Below are 26,596 nucleotides of genomic sequence, written 5' to 3'. Positions count from 1 at the left end.
GGGTAATATATGGTAGTATGGTGAAAGGCCATGGGATATTAGGAAGGGGTGAGGAGGTATTAAGAATTATATTGTCATCTCCAGAGGAGAGAGGAGAAAAAAAAATAAAAAAGAACACTCTCCTCTTAGGAAGCACCTCTGCAAGGCCACACATCTGCAGGCTCTTGAAATTCACAAAGGTGCAGTGGGAGTGTTACTGCTGATACTGCCACAGCAGCTGGAGAAAATATGACTGCAAGGAAGGGACTGCTAATCTGAAAGGGTCAAGAAACCCTGCGAAATCAGAGGAAGCCATTTACCAGGCTGCATTCCCCCCTCCCCTGCCAGCCCAGCCCACCCTGCTGGAGTCACACCTTGGCCACCCCTGGGTGCAGGGAAAGGGGTCTCCCTGCTGCCAGACCTGCTCTCAGGTGCCTCATTCCCCTGAGGTGCGCGGGGTCCCGCTGCCCAGGGCCCAGATTGCTGTGTCCCCTGCCCAGAGGCGTGCTTGGGAAATGCTGCCCTAGCTCAGGGAGAAGTTGGAGTTTGCCTTACTGTGATGAAGGGACCTGATGGGGGACAGCAGTGATGGCAAGCACCCAGCCTCACAGGAACCCCCTGCCCTTACTGCCCAGCATGTGCACCCGCCAGCTGGAAGCTGCTGGTGGAGATTGCCCCCTGCCCCGGCTCGCAAACCCCTGTTCTGCCAGCCCTGCAAAGCTGCCTGCCTCACACAGCGCTGTCCTCGAGGACAGCAGGCATGAAACCGCATTTCCCTGTGAATATCAAGCACTTAGATGCTCCTACTGGTATTAAAAAATGTATATGTTTTTATAGAATGAAAAGACAAGCTTACAAAGATACAGTGCCCTGAAGTCAATGAGCTTCTGAAGTCAGTGAGCAATATGAATATGCAAAACAAATATGCATTCAGTACATATAGGAACATGAAATTGTACAGGAAGTGGGAACAGAAAATGTCCTTTACACAGCAATGACCAAGCACTTCAGGTAGCTGTGTGAAACAGCAGTCATTCATACGCACTGAGTGAAAGGCAGTTCTGGAAACCTCCCCCTCTGTGCTGGAGATAATACCCTTCAGAAACGCTTTTCCCATTACGGACACCATGCTACCAAAGTCACGTCTGCACATCCCTGCCTCTCCACTCTCAGAGATCTGTGCGTGTTGCTACAGCGCAGCATGAATTCTACATTGCCAGTGGCAGACACAGTAATGAAAAGCATCTTCCTTTTGCAGCAGCTTCAGCGCCCTCGCAGCAGCCTTCTCAATGAGCCCATGCAGGAGCCTTTGCTTAGCGCTGACCTGAAAATCTACCTACCTGCCTCCTGGTAGGAGGGAGCTCAGGGCTACTGAGGCTGTTATGCGTACACTCAGCATAAAAACCTCTGCTCACCTTAACGCCTTGCTACCCTTCCGCAGCCCCGCGCTAGCCGCCGCACTGGGAGTGGATTGACCCTTTCCCCCAGCTTTCAGCCTGCTCGGGTGCCTGCCACAGGGGCACTCTGGGTTCTCCCCATGTCAGAGTGGCAGATTTCTGTTTGTGCTGCAGGACACAGCAGTGCCAGGAACCCACACATCAGGGAGGCTGGAGACACTGTGTGCAAATTCCTGTGCATCAGACAGGGCATCAGATCAGGAGCTGCACTTGCACTAAGGCTCACGTATGCTTGTGCTGCTGTTCCTTAGCTGGAGAGGACTCTGTTTTCCATGTTAGGGCCTCTCTTTCTGGTGACTATTGCCTACTGCCTGCTGTTCTCCCCAGACAGCTCAGCCCAGACCGAGTGTGGAAGTCCTCAGGACCCTCTCCAAGGAGCTCTTCTGTCAGCCCTTCCCCAGCACAGCGCACCTCACCCAGCCAGGGGCAATCACATTTACCTCCTCCCAACTAAATTTAAATATGTTTGTCCTCACGAACTCCATGCAGATTGGGTCCATACATTATTAGGTTCAGGATAATCCTGTCTAGGGAGTCAGTCATTAAGAAAATGTTGCTGGCTGGGCAATTCTGCTGCAATTGGCTTCCCTTAAGCCCAGTCTTTGTTTGATAATAGATACATCCACTTATCTTCAGCTGTTATTTCTTCTCAGTTTCTATTGCAGCTTTGCACACAACTAAGGACTAACTTAAAAATGCCTGTTTTGCTCTCTCACTTCAGCCCCTACTTTCTTAAAATGTAGGCCCTAGTGCATTTTTTCCATCTGATGATACCATCCACAATCTGATTGTTCCTAAAAACCTTGGTTTTGGTCTATCACAACAGTACCATGGGGAGGAGAGCTGGCTTTTGTGGGTAAGAAGCTCAGTGGTCTCAGCTGCTCCTCAATCCGTCAGCTACCTCTATTCCATAAATTTGCTTCCTTTCACCAGCATCTTTCAGTGCCTCTGTTCACCACCACAGGCCCTACCAAAGACATAAGCATAAAGTGAACACGTCTGTTCTTTTGCCTTTCCCAGCTTTATTTTAATCTTGGCCCCAGCCAAAATGCAGAGGAGCCATCTTTCTCTCATGTTGCTGAACATAATGGTTCAGCGTGGTACTCTACATGCTGTGTCAAAGCCTAGCCTTACTTTTCTTCTGGAAATTTTACTTTCTCTAGGATTCTCACTGTCTCCAAGATGCACTTTCCTTTGCTGTATAATCTTTTTTTTTTTTTTTTTTTCCCAACTCTTTGCAAGTTCTCTCGCTCCTTATGTTCTCTTTAAAATTGTTCATCCACTTGGGACACCTTCACTCAAATTTTCCCTTTCATGAAGGAACATAAATAAAGCACTGCACAGCTATATTTCAGAAAGGCATTTTTTGATATCTGAGTGGGATTTTTTTTTTTTATACACAATAAAGAAATAGGTACTATTGTCTCCATTTGACTTGTTCTCTCATAACTCCCCTCTCAAACTACATAGCAAAAGGATGTGCTGCCAGAAAAGCTTTTTACCTTCTGGAAAAGTGCAGATACTCATGAATAAGATGTTCTCAATCAGTGCATCCAAAAATCTGCTCTCTATATGACCACAGAATAACCACCTTCCTTTTTGAGACTTTGAGCTTATTGAACTACTGGCCTGGTCCAGGATGGGGTTGTATTGCTGGTCACACCTGGGAGAGCTGCATTTTACTTCAAGGAGAGCACTGACTCTGAAACACCAACAACGAACAAATTTACTTTCTCAAAAACAAACCAACAAAAGAGAGAGAGAGAGAGAGAGAAATCATCTTCAGTCTTGTTCATCTGACTGGAAAAACATTTCTAGAGATTTCATTAACTCTACCTGATTTTAGATTATTTTTTTTAAACAAACTTACCATTGCAATTCAGTAAGCCTATGTACTTTTCCAGTAGAAAGGCAGAAGAGATTTTTGTCAATCCTAGTTTTATCTCCAAACATGAGAAAAACCAAAATGTGCAAGAGAGCTCACATGCAAAACAACAAGTCTCATTTCTGCTGTTTTTCCATATTTAACATAGGTTTAACGGAAAATGTGTAAAACTACTCTGCTGGCCAGATACGAATCTGCTGCAGCGGGCGTGCAGGAAGGCAGGCATCCCTGGAGCCCATATGCTCGTGGGAGAGCAGCGCCAGCCACGCGCCGGGGGCTGCTGCCAGGGGCAGGCTCTCCCGTGTGATAAACAAAACCCATGAGCTACCCTTGGATTGGCTTTTAATTTAAACTCCCACTGGGGTGCCAAGCAGTGGCAAAGAACGAGCACCTCCCTGTATCTCCTTCAGGCTGTTCTGCAGAAGAAATATGAACACAGCCAGAAGTGGAAGCAGGGTGAGGAAGAGGTGGGTGAGCCAGACTTCCTCTTTCCGTGGTGGATCTGCTTTGCTTGGCTTATAACCTCATCTGCAAATGCTCTGTCAGGATGCTGAGGCACTCATTTTATCAGCCCTGGACTTATTTCAAGCTTGCTTTCTGTCAAAAGCCAGTAACTAGATGCAATTCTTTAAATCATTAAAGTGTTTGTATAGTAAGCAATTACCAAATTCTACATCACAATTCTCAATTAGCAACTCTACATTGTTAATAATGAATTTAAGGCTTGTGCAATAACTCTCAAGTGCTTTGATTCCTCCTGGAAGGATTATGCTTGCATTATGAACATGAGTCTATACACTAGCCAGCCATCACTAACCTGGTCCAAGTCTGAAAAGTGTTGGCATTTCCACAGTAAAGCTCAAGAGCCAGTGTCTTTTTTTGGAATAAGGAAGCTGCAGGTCAATCCTGTGGCTGTGAGGGCAAGGACTCACAGGGAAGTTGCCATGAGGCACTGGTCCTTGAGTACGTCCAGCAAGACAGAAGTAGTCGTGCCAGTGGAAGGGTTTGGGATGATGGTTGAAAACAATCTCTGAGTTTTCTTCCCTTCCTCTCTTCCAGACAGCCCCAAGTGAAATTGCAATGGACGTGCCTCCTCCCTCGTCCCTCTAGCATCCATTCCCAGATAGTCCATGTTGCTCACAGAGCACAGTGCCCACTCTGGCACTGCATGTCCCAGGAGGGCTGTGTGTGACACAAAGGTGCCGGCGTGGGCTTCCCACAGGCAGCAGCTCTTCCAGAGCTGCTCCAGATATGGGTCTGTACCACGGGCTCCATCCCTCAGGAGCAAACTGCTCCAACCTGGCTCCCCTACGGGCAGCAGCTCCTGCCAGGTCACCTGCTCCTGCGTGGGCTCCTCTCCACGGGCTACAGGTCCGGCCCAGAATCTGCTCCGGCAGGGGTCTTCCACAGGCGGCAGCCTCCGTCGGTGCAGGGCCACCTGCTCCACCGTGGTCTCCTCCACTGGCTGCAGCGTGGAACCCTGCTCCACCGTGGTACTCCATGGGCTGCAGGGGGACATCCTGCTTCACCATGGTCCTCACCACAGGCCACAGGGGACTTCTGCTCTGGCGCCTAGAGCACCTCTCCCCCTCCTTCTACACTGACCTTGGCACCTGCAAGGCTGTTTCTCACTCCCTTGACTCTCCCAGCTGCTGTGTGGCGCAGCGTTTTTTTCCCTGTCTTAAATATGCTCTCACAGAGGCGCAAAACAACATGGCTTATTGGCTCAGCTCTGGTCAGTAGTGGGGCCCTTCCCAAACATGGGGCAGCTTCTAGATCCTTCTCACAGAAACCACCCCTATGGCCCCCTGCTACCAAAACCTTGCCATGTAATCCCACTACAATTTATGTGTTTACTAACCAAACTGTCATTATTTTCAGGCTTCAGGATTTGACCTGCAAAGTTAGAATGTATTTTCTAGACCTATGTCATGTTATTGCCAGCTTTAGGTTTTAGCTCCTTTCATGGTATTGCACAGTGATTTGCATAGATTTTTAGGATTTGGCGGTTTGGAGGTACATTGCTTTCTGAGTCTGCTCATGCTGGATAAATAGTTACATGGACTTTGGGTTGGAAGTGGAGGTTGTTTGCATCTTCTGCTGTATCTCTCAAAGTGGAAAATGTGATTTTCCTTCCAATTTGCAGAAATAACATACTTAGAGCTAATCTAAATACATAAGTTAGGTGAAGTCTATGTAGAGAGATTATATCTTTTAATAGAACCATTGATACAGTAGGCACAGTTTCAGATCCAAAGAGCTTTTGTTCCTGAAATATTGCCTTTTTTTTTTTTTTTCCAGCTACATCAGGTAGTAAAATAAAAGATCCTGTCTGCTATAAATCTGCCTTGCTTATATCCTTACAGCATCGTGGCTACAGCAGCCCTAGTGCTGTACTGTCTGACAACCGATGTCATTTCTGTCCTCTGAGGAAAAACATGGCAGGAGTGGAATCCCAATTAATGGTTTTAAAAATAGCCTTGCAAACCTACTTCTTATGCAAATGTTAATTTGGTAAAAGATCCCCTATAAGACAGAAATGTTTGCATTCACTTGCTTTTGGTTTACATAACAATATGTTCAGGAAGAAGCCCCTTTTACATTTAGTACTGCACTGAGCTGCTGGTAATGCATGTAAGCCTTAAACATATTAAGGATTACTCTGGCTAACTATGTGCTTCAAGCTCTTTTTAATGGCAAGCAAGTATAAAAAGTTAAAATGCCATAAATATAAAGCATTTCAGCCATTTTCTTAACAGTTACTTGAGCAAAGTTTTGTTTTTCTGTAACACAGGATACGCCTAACACAAAACCAGCTCACTGCAGTGCCCACATAACCTTGCAGCAAGCCAGAGCAGTGCCGTGCCCCAGGCCACCTTGGTGCCCCTCAGCAGCCTCCTAGACCAGGTCTCGCCTCACTGAAGGAGTGCCAGGTGCTTCCAAGGGCCAAGGCCACGGGGGGGCTGGGTCGAGCCATGCCCGGACACTGGGTGAACTTCTGCACCCAGTCAGCTTCATGACATTGAGCGGAGCCGCACAGGAACACTTGCACAGCAAGGCACAGTTGGCATGCAAGCAGCAGCTGGCAGAGGCTGCAGTGCAGGCGTGGGGACACGGGTGGGCAGGGAGGCCGGGGGGACACGGCAGGTCTGTGCCCAGCCAGCAGCACTGCAGGGAATGCACACAGGGAGCACAGAGCTGGAGAGGCTGCCGTGACCCCAGCGGTGCCACCGGTGCTGCTGCCCTCACCGCGAGGAGCGGCCACGGCCCTGCATGAGCAGGAGTGAGCCATGTGCAGCCCTCAGGCAGAGCCTCACAACCCAGAAACCAACATTCATCATCACAGGGGTGTTATCCCAAGCTTTCAATTGCTGATATAATTAATGTAATACAAAACACACTAAATAATATATCAAACAAGATCTGATACATTGCACACATCAGAGAAACTTACTTACTGAGGACTTGTCCTCTATATTTTTATAAGCTTCACAAACCAGTTTATGAGCCACAATGTTGTTTTGCCCATTCAGGTGTCCCCTTCGTGATTTATTTATTTTTTTTTTCCTTTTTTTTACGCATTTATTCAATCTGTACTGCATAGTAGTGATTATTTATCTCTGGACCACATGACAGTGAACCCTGCTTGGCTGGCAATCAGCAGTCTGGAGGTACCTCATTCATCTTTTGTTTGCCTTGAACATAAGTCATAAGAAAACCCTGGCCTCTTGGAAATATATCCTATTTTTCTGCAAGCTAAATATATAATTCTGCAAAACAAATACACAAATAAAGCATAAATGTATATTTTGATATTTCTATGAAGTTTTGATTAAATAAAAATCAAGCACTTGGGAAGATATTTCTCTTTTTTGGAAACTGTTTTCATTTCCAATCCCTCTTCGCCTGCAATTTCAGGTCTCCTTCCCTGCTTTTCCCAGTTCATTTCCAATTTCCCTTACTGGAAAAAAAAAAAAAAAAAAAAAAAAAGAATGGAGGGAGTAGAACATGAAATAAAAATACTGAAATTCTGAGCTTTGTGCTTTCTTTCAATAAAAGTGAAAAGTCATTGAGGAACATTTGTAGGACAGAATTTAGGGACTAACCAAAAGACAGGAGTGGCCTCTGTTTTACTGTAGAATTTCTTTGAATAAAACTGAAAAGAGATGTTTCCTTTCCTTATGCTGCAATGCAATATGTGCATGGCCCCAAACTGTCAGATGGGAATTAGCATCTGTTAGTTCTCATTTTAAGAGTACTTTCTTACAGCTATCATGAAGACAGGATAGGTAGACAACTGATCAGCCAGAAATGACTGGTAACCTGTCCTCCATTAGTATTACAAGAAGCATTATAGTTCTGAGTCCTGTCAAAATTAAGACACAATCTGAACTGAGAAATTGTCTTTCATTACTGAAACAGAAAGACAGACTGTCCCTTGGAATGGGAATAAGATCTTTAAGGGTAGATCATTGTATTAGGAACAAAGATTTTACCTAAACTGATAAATATTAATGAATCACCAGGATTAAGTGACTTTTCACCCAAGACTTCTGTGGGATTAAAATATGATATTGCCCAAGTACAAACTGCAGTACTTAGCTTACTGTATGGGTCGCCACTAGTGCCGGGCTCCTCTCACTAGGGCTCCAGGGGTCACACAAGATGTGAAAGCTCAGACATGAGCACAGACTGGGAGAAGAACTCACTGGGAACAGCCCTGCAGAGAAGGACTTCAGAGGTTTGGTGGACAAAAAGCTCGACACGAGCCAGCAGTGTGTGCCTGCAGCCCAGAGACCAGCTGTGTCCTGGGCTTCACCAACAGAGGGGTGGGCAGCAGGTGAGGGAGAGGATTGTGCCCCTCTGCTCTGCCCTCGTGAGCCCCACCTGGAGCCCTGCACCAAGGAGGATGTGGGGCTGTTAGAGCAGGTGCAGAGGAGGGCCATAAAAATAATCAAGGGGCTGGAGCACCTCTGTTGTAAAGAAAGGCTGAGAGAGCTGGGGATGTTCAGCCTGGAGAAGGGAAGGTTCCAGGTGACCTCATTGTGGCTTTTCAGTACTTAAAGAGGACTTATAAAACAGATGGAGAGTGACTCTTGGCTCAATCTGATAATGACAGGGCAAGGGGGAATGGTTTTAAACTAAAAGACGGGAGATTTGGATTAGAGATTAGGAGGAAATTCTTCCCTCAGAGGGTGGTGAATCACTGGAACAGGTTGCCCAGAGAAGCTGTGGATGCCCCATTCCTGGAGGCGTTCAAGACCAGGTTAGATGAGGCCCTGGGCAACCTGATCTAGTGGGTGGCATTCCTGCCTATGGCAGGGGGTTGGAACTGGGTGGTCTTTAAGGTCCTTTCCAACCCAAGTTGTTCTATTATTCTATGATTTTTATCATGGGCACACCTTATGCAAAAGCAACACCAAGACATTATTGTGAGCATCGCTGAAATCTTAAGAGTCAAATCACTACCAATCCAGAGCTAATAGCTACAGCAAAAGCAGTTACAGTTGCTGTACTCCAGCCAAGGGAGCTGCAGGTGGGTGATGCTGAGCTCAGGCAGTGCCGGTGTGACAAGCCCCAGTGCTGGGTTTGGAAAACTCAGTGCAGAGCGCATGGACTGTGACTGGCAATAACAACACCACTTCACAGGGTGACACAGCTGCATTTCCCACCTTTTGATACCCTGCAGATTGCAGCTGTCACTCAAAAGCACTGTAAGAATGCGTAAATCCCTTTTGAGTACAGCCTCCCCACCAGGGCCACAGAACATCCTAGGGGCACTTGCCCCTCCCTGCTCTGTCTTGCTTTGTGATGCCCTGTGCAGCCCCAGGGGAGCTTCGCAGCTCGCTGTGGGATGGACAGCCACTCCTGGTTTGTGAAGTGCCTCACCTAATTCCTAACAGAAAACACAAATCTACTCTAATTGCTAAATTAACTCTATAATGTTCAGAAGTCTTGCAGCTGATAAAAATGATCCACTGGGCCACTCACTTGTTCCATCCCCATGAGCCCCATGTGCCTACAGCCCCCTGCGTCGGGGGGCAGAACCCCACCGCTGGCAGCTCCCTGCTTGCAGAACAAGGACCTGCAGAACAGTGTGAAGCAACAAGCTCAGTGCCAGCTGCAGGTCCATATGTGGAAAACTTATTAAGAACCATAGGATTACGATATATAAATAAAGCTAACACATGCACAAACTATGCTACTTCAACATTAATTGTTGCCATCATATGAATCATGCTTTGCTCCTCTGGAGATTGTATCCACCTGTGGAGTGTTCATGAAAGGTGATAATTAACCTCAGTCTTTATGTATTACATTTAACTAACTTTACACAGTCCTGATTTTTGTGATGCATTTCTTAACAGAAGTGTTATTCGTTCACCAGTGTGGCCCCCTTCCCCACATCCCTTCCCCACACCTGCCCTGCCCTGTTGCTGCCCCAGGGAGACCCTGGCTGCCCTCACCCTGTCCTCTCCCGTCCCGTCACCTGCTGACAAGGCTCTGACTTCAGGAATCAAGCCCTTAATTGCTCCAGGTCCGGGTGCAGCAGGGTGCCATTACACCCCCACTGTCACAGGGTTGCCCACCTGTGCACCAGGGCTGCTCCCACCCCCAGGTGCAGCAGCTGCTTGGCCAGGGTTGGCTTCTGCTTCTGCTCTTAGCTCTTTGTTTCTCTGTGATTCAGGTCTGATTTCCTCCCTCTCATCCATTCATCATGAACTATGCTGCTTGTTCTTGTGGACGTTTTAAGGCTTTGGGGAGGAAGAACATAAAGGTGGTGTTTTTCTTTAATTCCACACATTTGCACTCAGCTGCTGCGCACCCTCTCAACAGCCACGGGGGCTGCTCGGTGATGCACACCCGTGGCCCCTGCTCTGCTGCCCGTTGGGAAGGGTTGTCGTGTGTGCTCTGGGGTCAGTGGCAAGCTCTCATGAAATCTTAATGTGGTGTTTCCTTCAGCTTTGTTTTTGTTTTCATATGGTGATTCTATGTTTGTTTCTTTTCATTGATTGGTTTTGGTTTTTGTTTTCTTTATGAAATGAGCCTGTCCTGTCTTTTTACAACATCAAAAACAAACAAACAAACAAAAAAAACACCTCTGTAAACAGAATGCAGGACAGAAGCAATGAGACTTTTCCCAGAGGTCTTGTACAAGATCTGCCACAGAGGCAGCTCTCTGCAGCTTCCACTCCCCCCAAACTGCTGGGCTCACCACTCTGGGCTATTCCTGGCTGTGGGACCTGGCTTTGGGGCTCCTCCCCAAAGGTCCCTCAGTGCCTTGCTACAGGAGAGGCAGGGGTGGAGGCTAGGGCCTGGAGTCCCCTTGTCCCCGTGTCCTCATGCCTGGCCAGGATACAGCTGCAGGAGGGGCTGTGTTCGTGTCCCTGTCCCACCCCTCTGCTCCCAGACAGGGCTCCCAGGGCCCCCAGTGCTGGGGTATCCTCATACTTACCGCTGTGGGGGGACACAAAGTCTGGAAATGGTTCAGACCTATTCAGAACAGCTTCCCTTGCTACTAGGCTTCTCTTGGTCCTCAGTTTTGTGAAATCCTTCTTCATGTCTTTCTAGTCAGCTTTAAACAAATGAGATATAAATTAAGTGACTAAATTCAGTCAGTTGGAACAAAAGGCAGAGTGCTAAAAGCAACTGTTCACTGTGCATAACTAGAAATCATTTATTTTTTCTTATGAACAAACGGAAATGTAGTCACTGTGAATACCTGACATAAGTTCAATTCTTGGAGATAGCTACAAGTGTCTAAAAGGATGCTAAGAGCCTCCTTGAGATAGTGCTGCCTGGTTTGACTTCCTTCCTGCTTGCTGCTCTCTGTAGCCCCGCTGGGCTTCCTGCAGTCGTGGTCCCACCTCACAGAGAAGGATGCCTGGGAGATGGAAAATATACAGAGGACAACAGTAGTGGCTTTCATGTAAGAAGTAACCAAACATAATGAATCTCTTCAGCCCAAGGAAGATATGTATACATGGCTGGAATGATAATACTCAGTAAAGGGGGAAAGAAGATAGAGAATTATTTTTCACTGTTTCTCACATGAACAAAGGAGCACAGCAAAAATGATCACATAGTAAGTTTAAAGCATAGACACACACACCAAAAAAAAAAAAAAAAAAAAAAAAAAAAAGTGTTACTCCTTGAAGCGTCTTTGTTCCTTGTCCAATTGTTAGAGAAGCATATGTATGCAGCAAATACAGATACCTCCTCTATTTTTTTTTTCTTTTATGGAATACTATTGTATGGATTTGATTTTGACCACTTTTCTGTCTTGTCTCTGTCAAGTATGTCCTCTGCCAGGCTGACAGATAAATGTAACGGTTTACAGGAAAATCGGGCAGCGCTGATACAGTTTCCAGCTTAGGTCACCTCAGTGCATCCAATTATATGCTCAGAATCGCCACAGCTATCCCACGGGTTAGAGCAAAGAGAAGCAGCGACTTGGGATAAACCTCGGGTCATCCGCTTTAGCTACACGGTTCATGGGAATTGTTTCTGGAGATGCTTAGCTTTCACTCAGTGCTGGATGCTAAAGGCAAGCTCAGACGTGCCAGGAGGGGAAGAGGGGCCTTGGTGCAGGGGGGAGGCCTGCGGCCGGCAGCAGGAGCACAGCGCGGGGCTCTGCCGGAGCCGGGCCAGGCCCGTGCCGGTGCCCGCAGCACGAAGCCCTCCCGGGGATGGGGGCACGAGGCCTGCACGCCCCAAACGCCTGGGTGCTACTGGGGAGGTGGCTTGGGCCTCTGCAGTAGTGTAGGGATGGTTGGCTGCTTTCTCAGGGCAGTAAAGGGCTGGGAAATCCAGGAAAACCTGCAAGTGCATTCCTGCGACAAACTTTTAGCCGTGCAGCATTGATCCCACTGAGCGAGGGGAGGGCTACGCGCTCAGCTTTGGCAGAAAACAATGCTCCTGTGCACCCTGCCTGCAAGGTAAAGCCACCCGGGTTACTGGGTGGACAGCTGTGTTGCTCTCTCAAAGTGGGTTTTTAGTGCATGTTATCACAGAGGGTATTTTTCCACCATTTCCGCGCTCAGACAGTGTGTGCTGGATGCTGGCACACAGCCACATTCAGAAGTTTCTGACAAATCCTAAAGCCTTCTGATTATCTGATACCTTTAGTATTTGTACATATAAATCATATGTTAGAAAGATATAACTTTCTGAGTGAATTTGCATATGGGAGAAATCTACAGAATTATTTCAGCTGGAAGTAATGGTTATCTCTTAAACATGCATATATATATATTTAAGAGATAAATTTAATTTACCACAGCTCGCTGTCATCCGGGAACTCCATGCTCTCATGGGCAAATGGAAAACTGAAGAGGTAAAAATGAGGGCAGGATCTGACGTTCTAAAACTGAAAAGTTTATGGTGATTTTTAGAAAAGCCTGATATTTTGCAAAATATTTGACGCTCACATTGGTGAACTGACTAAGCTGTTCTAGGTAACCTGTCAGGGCAAGGATGTAATTTATTACCAGCTATATATTTTCAGCAAAGAAAAACCTTGTATTTGCTGAGTAGCTAAAGTTTTCAGACTGTGTTATGATCTCAGTAAAATGTCACAGATATCGGGAAGGACATTTTGTATGTGATGAGGTTTGGTGGTCTCCATATGAATGTTATAGCATGGCGTTATTTTCAAAGAAGATGAAGAGAATGAGTGGCATTTTTTCATTTAATTCTTTGCCAGAATGAGTCACTAGTTTGATATCTCAAACTTTTCCTTCTAGATAGTTTTCTTTTACCTTCCATCTAATTCATTCAAATTTTAGCCTATTATTTCCATAAAATTCTGAACATGTCGATGTCCTTCATTTATCATGGAATTTGGGGAGCTTTCCTTGTATGGAAATACCATTAAGCTTTGAGCTGCATTTGGATTGTGTGGGCCAGTGATTAGTACCTGTGACAGAGGCCATCCCCTGCCAGTGAGAGGCTGCCCTGGGTGCAGGGACCCAGCACAGCTCTTCCACAGCCTGGCCTCGATGCCTCTGTCCTGCAAAAGGGCTCCATTTAATTGCTGTGATGGACGTTTCAGTTTCTTTCCCATACACATTAATGGTTTGGGTTCCTTGGCAGATCCCTGCCTGAGGAGTGAATTTCAGTCTATTCCTAGATATTGCAAAGTTGTAAAAATCCTGGGCTCTGTGTTTCCACTGGTGCCCAGAACAGATGCCTTGTTGCCCCCAGTCCCCATTTGCAGGCTGATTCAGGACTGTGGCCATTTCTTAGAGACTGCTGCAGTGCACCCTGAAAATCACAGGCCACAAGAAATATCTCCCTCATCAGCGGTTCCCATGGGTGAGCAGGTGCTGCAGCAGGGGCAGGGCTGACCGGCCGGGTGCTCCCCTTCACAGGCTGGTGCCAGCGGTTCACAGCCCGTAACGCTCGGGTGCCAGGTGCCCATAGGGGTGTGGGCAGTGCCCCTCCAGCCCGTGCAGGCCGGGGGCAGGGGCCAGGCCAGGGGCTAGCAGCACTGCACCACCAGGATGCTGGAGGAGGGCCCACAGAGGCTCCACATCCAGGATGCTCTTCTTTTTCCTGTTTTGGGCAGAGCTGATAAGCAAACCTGACTCAGATCCCTTTTCTTTAATCAGGCCTGTTTCTTCTGCTACATTATTTATGACTTGTCAGAAAGAATAATAATTGCAGGATTGTTCAGTGAATTATGCGTCACGAGTAATGCACATTTACTCTTTCCTTAGTACTTCCATCTTGCTTCACTGGAAAGAGCAATTTGTTGATTGCATTTAAAATAGAAAGACTGTTAAGAAGCAGCACATTTAAGTCTTTTTGCTCAAGCACTTCCCATTGTTATTGTAAGACAGAAGCCCACAATCTCATAAAGACCATTTATGTGCTAGTAACCCTTGGCTGAGGATCCCCAAGGACCCTGAACTTCAGGAAGTTTTACATGGAGATTGAAGATCCTCCAGAGAGAGAGAAAGGTGGAGTCCAGGACCTGCATGGCACACGCAAGTTGTCTGGAGGGCTTGCCCTGTACATTTGATGCCAGTGCATCTTTGACCCAGAGCTGCTGGTGCTTTCCTGAGCCAGCCCTGCACTGCACAAGCCCTGAGGGACAGGAGGCACCAAAGGACAAGAGGCACATGGAGCATGTTCAGCAGTGGAGCAGCTTGCCCACAGCGGTTTTGCCAACAATTTTGCCACCTCCTGTAAAACCTTCTTTAGAGAAATTTTATGATGCAAGCTCAGCAAGCTCAGCATCAGTTTCCCCCAGCCCACGGAGGAGCAACTAGTTTAATGAAGGTGATGCACATTTCTGCTGTCAGATTAACATTTAAGCGGTTCAGGGGAACAGGCACTTGTCGTTAGTACTTTTTTTTTTTTTTTATGTCTTGCGTCTTTCACATTGTGTCACTGGCTGGAAACACGGTGTTTTCCACTGTAATTAACTGCCTTCTGACAAGTGAGAATATACAGTCACAGACCCAGCTCTCTGATCCCAGACTGTGTCTCTCACAGGACCCACAAGGGCATTGCCACCCTTAGGGACTGTGACTTGCAAATTTAAACCCTTACTCTTGCAGGGAGTTTGGTGGATTTCTGTTTTCAGTGTTTGGGGCTTATATGTTCAGCTAGTAAATTAGGCAAGGTGAGCTTGCACATGTAGCTCACGTATCCACTTATCAGTTCTTTGACCCCGCCACAGCTGACGGTCTGTGTACCTGTGCTGGCAGTTACAGCTCCCTCCTCTTCCAGTGAAGTGGTGACGTATCGCTGTATTATCTTGTCTGTACTTCAGAGGTTATTAACTTACTTGAAGTCACAAGGTCACCTACACAGAGTGCAATTGGTTTTCATAAATACTTTTCATTATGCAAATTCATTATTTACAGATGCCATTAAGCTAAAGTGGATGTGAGGAACAGAGTAATAGGAACTGTGCTTTTGACACTAGGAAAAAATAGTTGACAGAAATGAATTAGAGCTTAGCCAAATGAGTGAAAAGTAATCTGAAGAAAAAATAGTTGGCAGAAATGAATTAGGGCTTGGCCAAATGAGTGAAAAGTAATTTGAAGAATGGCAATACAGGCACTTTTTGGCAAAGAAGGGACAGAGCCCTCATCTAGAGCCAAAGCTGGCACACTGCTCTCTCAGGGAGATTTCTCTCCCACATCCCTGTCCCTTCTCCTGCCCCCCCCAGCTGTCCCAGTGCAGATGTGGCACTGGTACCTGCAGCCCTTTCCTCCCTACCCCTCTGCAGAGGGCTTCTTTCTGCAGGGAGGCAGGAGTACCTGTCAGATCTTCCTGCACTTGTCTGGAGATGCACTTTTCAGTACCCACATCTCTATGGAGCAAATGTATAAACCATTAAATTAATTTAATTTGAGGAACCCTGTAGTTTCATGGTCTAGATGCTTAACCATGGTTTCCACTCCTTAAAGCAAATGTTTACTGTTCTGGCCATGCTTATTTGTCTTTTGGTTTCTTATCTACTCTCTGTGGAGGAACCAGAGTAAAACTTTTTAATTCACTCAGCACAAAAGTATCAGCTGGAGTCTTGCAATCAGGCTGTCAGATACTTGGACTGTATTTCCTTTGCCCATGGCTGCCATTAGGTACAACTCTGGGTCCCAGGGCAGCCCAAGGGAAGGCCTATGGGGACACACAATTCACATTAAGGCAGGACACTCCATGGACATGGTCTGCAGTCCTTTACCAACAGCACTTAATGCAGGCTTGCACACTCTATTAATACAGTGTACTGCTTCAATGGTTGTTTGTCCTATTAGCTCTTTGATGGGCCATAAGTGGGAATGAATTTAGTAATTTCTTAGTCTGTCAGTGGTGTAAAAGCCAGGTCCTCAGCTGACCATGGACTGAATGAAGATGGCACCATTGCTGGACCTGGTGCTCTACTGTTCTGGTCCTGCTTGTCTCTGCCACCTTTCTTGAAAAGGAGGCTGGCCCATTTAGTGCTTCTTTTTCCTTTTCCCTTCAGCTGTTGTTTGCCATACAAATATTTTCACAGCTACTGGCAGTCACAGTTAGGTGGCCCAGGCTATCTGTTTGCCTAATTCAGGGCCCAAGATGGGTGTTTTGCTGCTGACCCTACAGAGCTTGGTGCCCATCGATACATCCTCTGGGCAGCACACAAAGCCTGTACCAGCAGGGTGTGCTGGCTGCCAGTGCCACTCCCGGCATCAGCACGATGAAGCAGTAAAGATGCTGTTTGTGAGCCTGAGTGAAGATGATGGAATTGTTGGCAATTCCTTGTTACTGAATCCATAATTGACTCCAGAATATTTTTGTCCTGCTGGGTGCTAGTGGAAGTACTAGGAGCAATCCCTTTACCTGTTCTAGTAGTGCCCATGAGATAATTCACAACACCAGACTGCAGGCTTTTAATCTCCAAAGGATAATAAAAAGCTCCTGTTTGGATCAGTGTCACTGGTATTTCTAAAAACATAGCAAGCAAAGCAAAAACAAACAAACAAACAAACAAAAAAAAAAAAACAAACACCTCTTCCCCAGTAAATCCCATCACCCATCACAGAACCATTTCACACTGTATCTCCTCTCACTCTTTCCATGTGCCTTGGAAGTGTTGAAGTCAACATGCATAACAACAGCTTATGCTCAAAATCCTATTCTAAACTCTTCTTTAGGATTCACTGGAGAAAATGTGAGTTCTGTGTGTGTGTGCGCACAGGTGCATGCTCAGCTAAAGAACAAGGCAACATCTCACTTGTTGACAAGTTTCCTCTTCATCCACAAAGCAGGAGAGTGCTACTACAAGGGAGCACCTAAGGGGCAGAGAGGCTCCATAGCTGCCTTTGGAGACGTGCCTTCATTTTATCCTAAACCAGTAACTCCTTCTGCCCATGCCTCCTGTGCAGCCAGCACTCACTCCCACTGTGGGACATGCTACCAGTGAGGTGACTTTTTATGCTTTAAGAGTCTTTTCTGGTCCAAAAAGAATAGGTAATTCCCAAAGAAGCTATGAGGGAAGAAAGATGGAATTTGTTGATGTTTTTTTTTTTTTTTTTTTTTTTTTTTTTCCAAATAAATTGGTTCCCCTATGGAGAACACCAGAGCAGAAATGACGGCGTTGGGTGATGGGGAGCTTACCTGATCCTGGGGCTCCCTGCTCTCTGCAGCGATGCTCCCCAGCTCCTCTCCCAGATCGTGGAGCTGGTGCCAGTTGCTGGGAACCCCCCAGGGCTCTGGCTGTGCCCCAGTGACTCAGGTCAGCTGCCAGGTCCCAGCTTGCTCCCCTTTCTGGGAAACCACTCGGAAAGAGAGCAGCTGCCCATAAATCTTGCTAATGGCTGCAGTGGTGCTGCATGATGGCCTTAAAACTTCTGTGGCCTCAAAGGACCACAGCTGAGGTTTAAAGTTACATGGAAATCTACTTTCCACATCTACACGGTTTTCACCTGTAATTATAACTTCAGGCTTGACAGATAAATCACTTTTTATCACTGGAGCAGAAAACATCTTCTGCTCATTTTGATATATTGTAAGTGCAGGCAAGGTGTGTGTGAGTTACAAAATGCAATTTTGTCTATGAAGCTTTAAACTATAGTAACACCACGGGGTTTTATTTAGCAACACTGAAGTCGCGGCATGATGGAGGTGAGTGTTATCTTTTCCTTCATCAGTGAGTGTGTAGATTATGGGTGTATTTCCTTTTCAACCCTGCCTAATTTTATTTTAGTGATCCAAAAATACCAAACCAAAAGTGCAATTTGATATGATGGCAATATGAAAACAAGTGCAGGTTTGTTCTCTGTGTGGTTACTGACAGCATTTCTCAGTGATTGCTGACAACGCCTGGCAAAGGCTGGACTGAGAGGAGTTTCTCATAATCTTCCTTAGGGTTGTAGGAGGTGGCAGCACACAAACCCTTATGTCCTTCTTCTGACTTTGAAAATGTCTGGAGAGGTTTGGGTCTAAGAAAACAGCTGGAAACAACACCAAAAATCGTGGCATTTTGCTTTTCCCCTCTCCCTTGCATTATTGACCTAGCCTGAGTGACCCCTAGAAGAGGGACTGTGAATTTCCAACACCCCCAGGGTGAGCCCCAGAGGGGCCATGGCACAGCAGGGTATGGAGCTGCAGGAGGGCAGGCTGCCTCACCCTGCTCGAACTTTCTGTGCTGGTTCATGGCGCTGCAAACAGCAGGCTCTGTTAATTACACATCTAAAGTAGCAGGCTATGTTTTTGCCTTAACATTGGTAGTATTCACCACTTTTCAGTTAAAGACTTGCCTGATGTGGGACACATTTAGTTTAATATGTTCAGTAGAAGAAATGGAGTATTGGCCTTTATAAAAATTCTTTTCGGACACACAGTATACTAGATCTTCAGGGCCAATTAATATTGCAATCCAGTGTTTCACCCTTTGTCTGGATCATAAACCAGATCTAAACAGCAGATTTCTTACAGGGCACCGATTTTGGACTGGCAAGTGGTGCAACCAGAGGCCACAGGCTGCCCAGGGGCCCTGGGCTTTGGCTAGGTCTGGCCACAAGTTTCTACTGCAGTGCCAGGAGTTGTAGCAACATCCGCCAGGGCAGTATTCTGGCATGGAATCACCATTGGCTGTTTGGCAGACAGTAGGAAGGTGTGAAATGACTTATGACTCAGAAAATAGACCTGCTCATCATGCAAACCTACGTAACAGCCACCTGTGTAGGGTGCGTTTCATTTTCCTTGGGGGTCTATATGTAAAATGTTGTTATAATGAAGCAGTAAAAGAACAGAGCACGCTATCTGCAAAATTCTCTAAATATAGTTTAGTAATAATACTGCTGCTTTCTGCAGATTAAAAATATATGTACCTTTCAAATCTATAACACTGATACAATCAAATACAATCATAAGCAACATTATTCACAGTGACTTGATTAGTGGAAAACAGAGTATGCTAATGAGATCTCTAACAGCATCTTTCTCTGTGTTTGGATGTGACACTCTATCTCTCTGAACACTTCTGTGCATCTGTGTATCTTTGCTGGACTTGTCAGTCTCAGTAAAAGCAAACCTTCCCTCTTGTTCTCTCAAAATGTGTTGGCTCCAGGAGGATGAGTGTACTTTGGGGTTTCCCTGCTCCAGATCTGCAGCAGTCTGTGCCCATCGCACCCTGGCAGTGCAGGGCTCCCCACTCCTCCTCTTAGAGAAACAATTGCATGGATAATCTCCAGTGTGCAGAACTTAGCTTTCTGTACATGAAACATTGGCACAAGAATACAAAGAAAATTGGAATAGTTTTGAATTGTTAGTGTGAGTGGCGTGCACTGCTCTGAGCCTTCCCATCTACAGAGAACTGCAACAAACATGAAGAAGTTCAAGAAGGATTTTCCCACTTAGATCATAGGTCAGGAGACAGCATGAAATTGTGGTCATGGGTCCAGGTGAGAGGTGGCAGCCAGGCAGCATTTCCATCCCCACTCTGGGTTTGGCATCTTTGTCTGAACTTCCTGCCAGCCTGCAGGGATGGTTGTGAGGGTAAAGCAAGCTAAAGGCTGCAAGTCTGCAGGAGCAGGGCTCACCCATGGCCAAAATAGAAATGATGCCGTGGGGCAAGCCGCTGCCTGCAGGTCACTCCTGCCCTCCCTTCTCCAGTGCTGCAGGGCTCCACAGCACAGGGAGCTCTGCGCTAAAGCCCGGAGGTGAGGAGCGGCCGGGCACTGCAGCTGCAGCACCCAGCTGAGAAGCAGGCCCCAGGCTTCCGACACAGCCACTGCTCAGAGGAGCCTGTGATTTCCAGGCCAGATCCAACCTGGGCCCTGGGGGCAACCTCCGCAGCAGCAGGAGCGTGCCCTTCCTCCAACCCTGCAGTGCTGGACAACTCTGGAGGCGGGATGCATTGTCACCTTCATACACCCCTGGTCTCATTTCATGGCTGTCCACATTAATGTCTGGTCTGCTTTTGGAACTGTACTAAGTTACCAGCCTCAGTGATAGCTCTGGGCAGTGAAGTAAAAGCACCCATATGTTCTATATGGAGCGGTAATTCGTGTCAGAAAAATGGCTGATATTAATAAAGAAGGGGGAGATTTGGGAATGTGGCAATGGGGGTCGGAAAGCCCCGTGGTTGGTGATAACATCAGACTCTTAACGATGAGGCCATCAGGAATGTAAAGAGTTTAGAGGAAACAAAGAAGGGTGATTGAGGTGACGCCCTGCTGGCTGGGGTTGCTTGTTTTCCCCTCTGTTAAGGCACGGAAGTTGCTGGGGGGGTTGCTGGTTAGAACTGTTAACGTTTATTGTTTAATGTTATATGATAATAATATTATTAGTGTGATTTCAAGGGTTAACGAAACTCGGGAAAAGCAATCCCGTTTTGTTGCTTTGGGGAACCTTGTGGTGGGCAGAGCATGTGCAGAAGAAGAGGGAGACGCTCGAAGCCGCTCCTGCAGTCTGGAACAAAAGGTTGCTCATGGTGATGGGGAAACCGGGAGCCTTTCACCCACAACGACCACCACAAAGAGAACTATAATATGAAGCGGGGATAGGATATCCATATGTATAGGCGTACTCGGGTTTCTTGTCCTATATATATTTGGATAGTTCGATGTGTGCGTGTGCGTGTTGGTAGAACATAGACTCCCCGCGCACCCAGCGCTGTTTACTTGCCTTTTATAAGTATTCTTTTATGTTACTAAATTCAGAGTTGAGACTTCATTTATAACACATACAATTAAAGTTGCAGGTCCTCAAAAAGGAAGAAAATCATTCAAGCTTTCACCACGTTACATTGTGAAAACAAACCTCACAAAGCCAGCTTGCGCTTAGCTGCTCTGCAGAGGGGTAGCAGAGACCTCTCTGATTGCCACAATCCTCTCACACCACCAGGAAAATGCATGCTGGCTGTGAGGTGTCTCACAAGTCGCTTGAAAGTAGAAATGATGGCTACAAATCAGAGGAATCACGTGAATTTCCTTCCATTTTCACAGCCGCAGACAAAGCAATCTGAAGTGAGCGATGATGAAGGTTTGAAAACAGCAGGAAAACCATTTTTGTTGCGGACCCCAACGGCAAGGTAACGCCTAATTACCACTACAAAAACCTTTCTATGCAAAGATAAGCGGACAGTCGTCAGCACTACTGGAACTAAAAGCCCGCTAAGTCTTTGTAATTGGTTTAATTTGGTTTATTTTACTCTGTCTAGCAGATAAAAGGAGCCGGCCCCGCAGCCCAGCCTGTTCAGAAAGCACTTGTGGTCGCCACTCGCGGACACACACGGTGCCGCTTTTCCCACAACAGCAAGCGTTAAAAAAAATATTTAAAAAGGCATTCAAAAATTCCCCGCTGGCCTCGGGGGTGCCGCAGGGTGCCCCCGTGGGGGGAGCAGGGCCTGAGGCAGGGCACGGGTTGGGGGGCAGCACCCGCAGCAAGGCGGCTGTGCCCGCCTGGGTGCGGAGCTCGGTGAGGGTGGTCCCGCAGCAGCCCGCAGTGCGTGGCACGGAGTTCTCAGTTGTCATTTTCCGTGCTGCAGGGGGTTCCGTACCTCCCTCCAAACACTGACTCTGAAAATCCTGGGTTTACAGTCTGTGTTTTGGAGATAAAGTCGTATTTGTGCAATTCACTTTGAAACGCCTGTTATGTGGTTCATTCTCCACAGATTCCTGTATCTCGGCTGCTTGGCCTGAGATGTGCGTGGGTTTACAGCCTGTCCACTCAGCTCCTTTGTCCTCCTTTTTTAGAATCTTATGTAAATGATAAATACCCTTGGACCAACGTACATGTATGTACCCATAGAACCTCCTTAAAAGCAGACTAATGTTTTGAGGATTTACAGATAACGTTTTAAAATAGTTTTATGTACCCTATACTATCTAACGATGGCATATATGAAATAGTAATTACCAGAGTAACAATGCCACTTTCAGCAGTTAGCCCCACAAGCTGCCAACCCCACAGATTTTTAAAGAATTTTCGGTGCCTGGAGATGCAAATAATTTGTGAATGTGAGTTTCAAGCCAACGTGAAACAAGGTTAGGGAAGGCAGACACTCCAGCTCCGCCTTCATGCAGCCCTTGAAACACAAATCCCACACAGGACTCCAGCTCAGCTTAGGTGCACTGCAACAGGGCTGCTGCCTGCAACACACGGCACGTAAGACCCCGCAAGAAGATGTTACCACAACAGCAGCAAGAGCTCTGAACAAATTAAGGGACAACTCCATCAACGTGTTCAGTCTGATTTGTCTCAAGCATCCCTACAAAATGTCTTGGGGATTAAAAACCTCTCATCAAGAAGATCAGAAAATCCTTTGCAATCTACATTGTAAATGGCAATGATCAAAACGATTAATTAAAATGGAAATCTGATACAGTCTCAATCTTCTCCTGTTTTTTTTTTTTTTTTATCTTGTCAATGTGAATTTATGCAAGGCACACAGCTGCCTTGCAAGTCGGTAGGTAGAACTTGAAACAACCCAGATGTCCAGTTTTGAAACATTCTTCTTACTACTACTCAAGTTTTACTTTTTCAGAGGAATACTATAAGAGGTTATCATTTTCTAATATATATTTTTATTAGAAAATATTTTGTTTTGATATTTAGATTTTTGTCAAAGGTGACTTTAAGCCCCATAGGCCTGTAGCTGAGCACTGCATGTGCAGCACTGTGTGTGCATTTTATATGCCCCAGGGAGAATTTGGTGTTGCAGAAATCCAGGGAAGAAAACACTTTTATTTTCATTGTATGTTTGAGTTAATATTGGTTCTAATAGTGGATCTGTCACTCTCCCTCTTAAAAGCAAGGACACAGTAAGCTACTGCAGAAGAGAGAAGTGAGAGAGAACAGAACTGCCTTGCTGAGAGGAGACTTCAATGTTCTTCAGTACTTAGTATTTCATATAGCAGCTCGAGTGACACACCATGAGGGAATGTACCTGTATGGCAGACTAATGCTGGTGAGCCAAAAGACTGTTGTTTCAAAATTAGAATAGTTCATTTGGAAAGGGCCTACAAAGTTCAAGTCCAACTGCCTGACCACTTCAGGGCTAACCAAAAGTTAAAGCATTTTATCAAGGGCATTATCCAAATGCCTCGTTTGGTTTGCCATTTGACAGAAAGTGCCTTAATAAAATAAAAATGAGGCCATTTTTCCACTCCAGCCCCACCACACTCAGGCACACAGGTGAAGCACGCAGTCCCATCCCTGCCCTGTGCAGAAGCAGCGATGTGCAAGCAGAAGGCTCTGCAGTGGGGGAGCTGGTCCATCTGGAGCCAATGGGCTACGCGGGGCTCCCGTGGCCTGCAGCCACCTCATCACCCACCAGCTTCCTCTGGGGTGCTTCAGACCCTTCAACCAATGTAAAGGTTCAAATTCTGTCAGTAACAGTTATCTGGCAGCAAGTTTTCTCCCTCCAAAAAAAATCAGCTCCCCCCAGAATAAGGCAACCGCGGAAGTGCAGATGGAGGTGCTCCAAGCAGAGCTCTCTCCAGGTTTCCAAGGAGCAGCTGCACATCACCCACAGAATGTTTTCTTGTCTGATCGAGAAAACATTTCTGTGATTCCTTCCAGGCTTGAGATTGCACCTTAACAGCACTGGTGAAAAATATGGAGCTGAGGGGCCAGGGTGCATTGATGCCCCCTGCAAAACAAAAGGGCTGCAGTGCACATCACCAAACCCAAGAAGCAACCAGAGCTGGTGCCAGCAGCAGTAAGAGCAGCCCTCTTGGCTCTGCTGTCACCCAGGGATTTCCAGAGAGCTCTACCTGCCTGGAGCAGCCGTGGACATGGGTGCAGCCATGGGGCTGCCTGCCCTGTGGAGGTGGGACTTGGGGGGACAGAGAGGAAGTGGGGATAGAAACAGAGAAGTGAGGGCACCAGCCTCAGTCAGGGACCCCCTGCTGTGAAGAGATGGATGGACAGTCTATCTCAGGTCATTCTGGAAAGAAAAGCATTTTCTGCTTCCTAAACACAGCACGAACCCTTCTAAAGAGTTTCCTGTGGCTCTAGCGCTGCATTATTCAGGCTGTCAATAAGGCAAAAATAACAGCATGTGCTGTGTAATTTGCAGACAACTTGACCCAGGAAGCGTCCCAACTCTGCCAAGCCCGTAGATGCACAATGCAGTTGTTCCTCAGATTTTCTTTTTTTTCTCCCACCCCAGTTTCCTGTCACAGGTTACCAGGTTGCTCCACCGCAGAGCATGTTTGTCTGCATTAAGCATGCAATGTGTTAATGGGCATGTCAGCTTTGCTATCAACTCCACACAATTTCTTGCCATTTCTCCGCACAAATGCTGAGCAGTTAAGGCATTGGTGCAATTGAGGGATGAAGCCTTAATTTCCATGAAAAGGTCTTATGTTGTTCTTTTCCAGACACAGAGGGAAATGCACATTCTGATGTGGACATATTTTGCTCTTTCGCACAGTTATAAATACCAAGTACATGGGGGCAGAGTCGCTCTGCATGCTGCCGATGGCAGGGAGCCATGGCTCTGGGAGCAGCTCCCTGGGGGAGGGATGCAGGGTGTAGGGGACATGTCCCCATACCCCTGCCTTCCATGGCCCATCTCCAGCAGGAGCTGCCCTCTCCCTGGTGGCTGTTCACCACTGCTCCTGCCCCAGGCAAACTGCTCTTAGAAAATCACAGTGTTAAAACCACAGAGGGGTGGTGTATTAACCACAGGGGAGCGTGTTAACCACATGGAGCCACAGCAAGCACAACCTCAAACCTAAATCCTCCTCCAAAAGCAACAGTGGTGGTATGATTTAAGATTGCAACATTCCATATTTACAAAGACCAATGGCAGCAGAGATGATCAGCTCCCCGTCTAGCTTGCTGTGACAATGATTTCCCCAGATCTCCTGTCTGAGCTTTAGCAGTTGTGCTACTGCCTCATTCTCAAAGTCTCTGTTTTACCTCATCCACTCCTGAGTCAAGAATGATTACTAGGAATCAACTCTCATACCATTACTTTGAATTGTTGTACAATTACAACATTGGAGCATAATTAGTTCCCCTGATCCTTTTTAGTTGTTGGCAGCTGATCTCAACAAACATGCATTGCTGGCAAAGCATCCCTCTGTTTCGTAACATATGCGTGCACCCCCACACACCCATGGACAAGTGCACACATTGCAGTGCTGGAGAGCCCCAGCAGTAAGAGGTAGCTGAAGAGGAGCAAGTGTGATGAGATCAGCAGGGGATTTTGGACCCCACAGGCTATAAAAGCAAAGAGAGAAAACTTAAAAGTAATAAAATATTTTGACCACATGTACTCTTACCAGGAAGAGGAGAATACCTCCCACCAAGTACTTGGAGGTGACCCAGCCTTAAGTGGCACTGTGCTAAGAACGGAGGTGCCATCTCCCAAATTCTGCTCAGTATTAGAAAGAAGAAAAAGTTAATATGCTTAAGTAGAGCTGAGAACAAGTAGCTTTGGTTTAACAATATGTTAAATCTGAGAATCGTTTAAAATGTAAGCATTTTAAAAAGAGAAAATGAGCCAGCTGTGCCAGGCATTTAAATGACTTTCAACAGGAGCTGGCTGCCCAGGTGAGTGGGCTGTGCAGGTTCAGCAGGGATGGCCAGTGCAGGGACGTGAGGTCCAAAGGGGTGGGGGGCCCTCAGTGGGTGCCTGGGGAGCACCAAACCCCACAGGCTGGGCCATCCCCACCAGCAGGCACCCAGCCGTGGTGGGAACAGGCAGGCACAGCTGGCTGCGGGCAGTGCCCACACTGTCACACAGCAGGACACAGGCTCAAGGTAAACGCCACCAGGTACCCAAGCATGAGCAGAGTGCCTTGGCCAAGAGGATATACAGGCACAGCTTGGGTCCTGTGCTCTTCCGGCAAGGACAAAACTAGCAGGAGGTATATGAGGCACAACAAATCCCTACTTGGGTGACTCTTTCCCTCCTGGCACCTTCATGTGGGGGAACAGTTGGGACAGGCAGTGTAATGCTGCCACCTGGTTGGACTGACAGATTCCTGTCTAGCTGTCTGGTGCCAGAGAAACAAACCTCTCCCTTTGCAGGTGAATAACAGCTCACTCTGATATTACCGTAGACAAATACTCTTGCAAAAAGAATTTAAAATAAATAAATAAATAAATAAAATTAATGAATTCAATTATTTGATGAGATGTACTAGCATGCAGTGAAGAGTAATAGCCCCTAGAAATAATACACTGCTCTAAGCAGCTAAGCAAAGGAAACACATGCTTGGGTATGATGGTACAAAGTTCAGAAAGAGAGACCCCTTTTTCACAAAGTGCCCCAAGATAGATTCACCCTTGGTTACACCAGGTTTTTTTTCACTGAATT

General features: G+C 46.7%; 1 long non-coding RNA gene across 1 annotated transcript; it reads left to right on the top strand.

The window, feature by feature from the left end:
• Positions 1–20,488: 20,488 nt before the first annotated feature.
• LOC137858130 (uncharacterized) lies at positions 20,489–22,636 on the top strand. Its single transcript, XR_011097505.1, has 3 exons — positions 20,489–20,742; positions 21,267–21,352; positions 21,482–22,636. It is a non-coding gene; the product is annotated as an uncharacterized lncRNA (long non-coding RNA).
• Positions 22,637–26,596: the final 3,960 nt, after the last annotated feature.

This window comes from Anas acuta, chromosome 5 (genome assembly GCF_963932015.1).
Source record: "Anas acuta chromosome 5, bAnaAcu1.1, whole genome shotgun sequence".
NCBI lineage: Eukaryota > Metazoa > Chordata > Aves > Anseriformes > Anatidae > Anas > Anas acuta.
The sequence above is the reverse complement of the archived record's forward strand: the minus strand, read 5'-3'. Positions and strand labels throughout refer to the sequence as shown.